Below are 4,202 nucleotides of genomic sequence, written 5' to 3'. Positions count from 1 at the left end.
GACGTCACGTCGGATCCTGACCGACATGCCCGTCCCGTCAGCGGCTCAACGACCAGCGTGATTTATTGTGGGTGACAAACGACCGGACAACTTTTTTAGTGGCGCAGACCGCAGAGGCTCCCCAGGTGGGCATAAAACGACGGTACGGTTGGCGTTAATGCACGCGAGGGGAACCGGCGCTCGATGTAATTGGCTACCACACCTCCGCCCCTCCGGCCGGTTTTAAAACGGTGCATGCTCCTCTCCTCATCCCACACAGCTCACCGTCCACCCTCTCCTCTCCCTATATTTGTAGCATGTTTTACGTCCAAACCTTAATCGGAACCGATGTGGGCCTGATCGGGTTCTCCTTGAAGATGGCCTAAGTAAGCATGAAAAATCAAATATCACTTGATGTCAGGATCAGATCCTAAATCGTGAAAAAACAGAGGAACCTCGAGACTAAATCAACGCTACAAAGTATTTCAGCATGGAAGAAGAAAATACTGACAAGTATGCGCCATAGAACCAAGGAAATTTATATCAATCAAATTCAAGATCAATAACATAAGTATGAGACAAACAATAAACCGGTGCTCAAACAGCATTGCTGTCCTATACTTAAACAATATACTTCCCGGGGGAAAAAAGACCTACTTCACATGCCTACTGAGTTCCTCTCATCAAAACGGTGAGACATATAAACATCTGCCACAACTACAAGAACAAAACATTAGAAACTCGGGTAATTGATATAGTTACATCCGGGAATACATTGTCATCATCGTAGCAGAAAAAATCAAGCGATGACTTTAGCTTCTTCTGATGCTGCAGGAACTGGTGCAACACCACCTGTTGTTGGACTGGAGAAAAATGGGAATACCAATTGTTAATTCCTGGAAAAGCTGTTTACCACTATACCATAATGATAAATTTAACATAGAGGATGAGATACTTACAGCCCAACCATGACCTTGAAGGCGTCATAAATTCCCCACTGAGCACCGGTAAGGGTACCGATCATGACAATTCGCAGGGGAAGACCTCTGGTGAAAAGGCCCGTAACACCAATCCGTTTAACAGCCTGCAAATATTATATATAATAACACGAAGTCAATGAATAATCCAGAAATTAAGTAAGAGGGCAAAACTCTCAAGATGGGGATAGAACATGCTTACATCACCAATTGTAGCACCCTTGGCATTGTTCAAAAAAGAGACGAGGTTGTCAGCTGGGTGAGAAACAACAGCACACAAGACACCAGCGATGTATCCACCAGCAAAGCTGACACCCAATTGGAAAGGCTTGCTGCACTCAGACTTTGGAACGGGAACAGCATGCTTGTAGATTTGTTCAACAATGGTCTCAAAGGACGCAAACTTCATCATGGTATCTGAAAAAAAAAGTATGGAAGTATTCAGTGGATGAGTACATCATATATAATAGTATATAGATAGTTAGAGGAGATCAAAGGAGCAAGTTTATGACGAAGGCAGGACCAACATTAGACCAATTGGTTCCAAAAGCAGGCCACAATTTTGCAACAATCATAGGAGCGAGGATCAATATTCAGAGGATATATAATGTAACATAATGGCAAGAGAAGCACTTACAAGGAATCTGGCGACCCCAGAGAGGAACAATTCCCTTGTAGAGCCTGCCATGAACAACCAGTGTAGAAGTTTTAGGGATATAATCAGGGAAACCGTAGAAAATCATGAAGCTCTTCAGACAATTTGTAAATTTACTTACCCAGCAGCACCCTGAGCTTTGATGAACTTGGGGAGCCCATCAGTAAGCCCACGAGCAAATCCAGGCTGTGTCTGCACACGTACCTTGACAGCCTCCATGGGGCAGAGAGCCACATCCGCAATCAGCTCAGCAGAAGCAGACCCTGCAAGGTAAATTAGGGTCTTGTACTTGCTGGCATTCTCAGGCCCAACCATATCTGAGTAGGTCTTCTTGAAGAACTCGTAGAACCCAAACTTGCAAGCGCCCTGAGCGCTGTAACCCAGCAAGGTAGGCCCCCATCCCCTGAAGAATCCCCTAGCTCCTTGCTCCTTTAGCAATACACCGAAACCAGATGAGATGCTCTTGTATTTCTCTGAGTATGTACAAAATACTTACTTCAATCAAACCCACGTATTCACAATGCATCGAACCGTCCAAAGACGGTTAGATGTAGGCAAAAACCTGTTACAAAGGGAGGGCATAGAGAGAACTAGGAGTTGACCTGCATATTGCACTTGACGAGGTCGAGCGGGGTGACGGCCATGTGGGTGAGCCCACAGCTGGCGATTCCTCCGACGCTGCAGGCGGCGTAGAAGGCCGGAGAATACATCTTGATCTTCTCGTTCGGGGACTGGATCGAGAACGGCCTGCCGCCGCCAGTGCCATGGCCGAAGGCCGGAGTAGGGGCCGCGACAGGGGCCTGGGAGGTGGGGCTGGAGGCGGCGGTGAAGGAGGAGGCGGCGGAGTAGAGGAAGCTGGGGTGGAGCGACTGGCGAGAGAGTTCGGAGAGCGCCATCGCCGCTGGGCCTGATGCTTGTTGGCCTAACCCACGCGCCGAGCACTTTCGTTTCCGGTGACCGCGACTAAGCAAGCCGATCGACGGGATGTAGCAATTCCGGTGAGATAGGAAAGCTTCGTTAGCAATTCTAGGGTTTATTATTGATTCACGCTGGTGTGATACAGCACCGGGGTATCTAAAGCAATTCTACTCGGTGACTAAATCGTCCTACCAGTCACTAGTAGAAAACAGGGCAACCGTTCGGCCCTGGCCAGCCCATTAGTCCCGGTTCTTCAAGAACCGGGACCAATGGGGGGTATTAGATCCGGTTCGTGAGCCCAGGGGGCCGGCCAGGGCCTCGTGAGCATTGGTCCCGGTTCGTGTGGAACCATTTGTCCCGGTTCGAGCCACGAACCGGGACCAATGGTCCTCGCTGCTGGTCCACAACCATTGGTCCCTGTTCGTGGCTTGACACGAGACAGAAGGGGTGGCTTTAGTCCCAGTTCATGCCACGAACCGGGACAAATAACTTGTCTACATATACCCACCGCCGCGGCAGAGCACTCCAGAGTGCTCTGTTTTGTCAAGCCGGCGAGGGGAGGCCATTTGGGTGCTCTAGTTCATCTCCTATGCACATGAGGTGTTCGATAAAATGCCTGAGCCACACTAGTTAAGCTTTCTCCTCTCGAAACTCGACCTCCGATCTCCATTTTCAACGAGAATTGTCTAGATTTAGCGGTCCGTCACGCCCCGTCTTCACCGCCGTCGATCGCCCGCGCCGACCTCCTTGCCGGCACCACCGTGGTGAGCCTCTTGTTCTTATATTCTTTTTGAAAGAAAAAAATTCTGACTTCAGATAGATACTTGTCTAATTTTCTTACTTTTATTATTCCTTGTTATTATATAGTGCGATGGTTTTGGTATCCGCCCCCGTCGGCCCTCGTCCCGTCTATTGGAGTTGCATGTTGCGGATGTCGTCGATGATCACAAGATCAAGATGGATTCAATGTGGTTGAAGATTAAAAAGATTAGAAGATATGCTATTCATACCGAAGCTTGGTATCATTATGCAGTTGGATCAGTTCTTACCTTGGTTGCGGTTATGATCGCATTTATTTTTGCATTGAAATGTTTTACATAATTTCAATGTATGGTTTAATCAGATGCTCTAGAGAGCTATATATTGTTCAATGAGAACTATGTATGTACTTTGGTTTTAATGTTCTGGAGAACTATGTATGTACTTTGGTTTCAGAGTTCATTTCAAATGCTTTTCAACTTCATGGTCTTACAGCTTTGAATGGCGCATTTTGAACACAGAAAAACAAGGGAGTTCAAATAAGTTCAAAAAATTGAAATCCCTTTCTAACAGACGAGTTTCCGTATGAAACCCTGATACTTCGAAAGAGATTGTTCGTTTTGTACATGAAGTGCATCCAGTTTTTGCCGCAAACCTCTCTACTTTCTTGCACATGCTATGTGGGTGAAATGATGATACCATGCCAACTTGGAACATTTTCAGAGTTCATTTCAAATGCTTTTCAATTTCATGGTCTTATAGCTCAAAATAATCAGTAAATGCATAAAAAATAACAAATGAAGTCAGAAAGGGTTGTAAATGGATGATGTGGTTTTGAATGGTGCATTTTGAACACAGAAAAACAAGGGGGTTCAAATAAGTTCAAAAAAGTGAAATCCCTTTGTAACAGACGA

General features: G+C 46.3%; 1 pseudogene; it reads right to left on the bottom strand.

Moving 5' to 3' along the window:
* The window catches only part of LOC123067249 (mitochondrial phosphate carrier protein 3, mitochondrial-like), a 4,868-nt pseudogene extending 2,361 nt beyond the window's left edge, over window positions 1-2,507 (bottom strand).
* Window positions 2,508-4,202: the final 1,695 nt, after the last annotated feature.

This window comes from Triticum aestivum, chromosome 3B (genome assembly GCF_018294505.1).
Source record: "Triticum aestivum cultivar Chinese Spring chromosome 3B, IWGSC CS RefSeq v2.1, whole genome shotgun sequence".
NCBI classification, from domain to species: domain Eukaryota; kingdom Viridiplantae; phylum Streptophyta; class Magnoliopsida; order Poales; family Poaceae; genus Triticum; species Triticum aestivum.
Note: the sequence above shows the minus strand (reverse complement) of the source record. Positions and strands in the feature narration are given on the sequence as shown.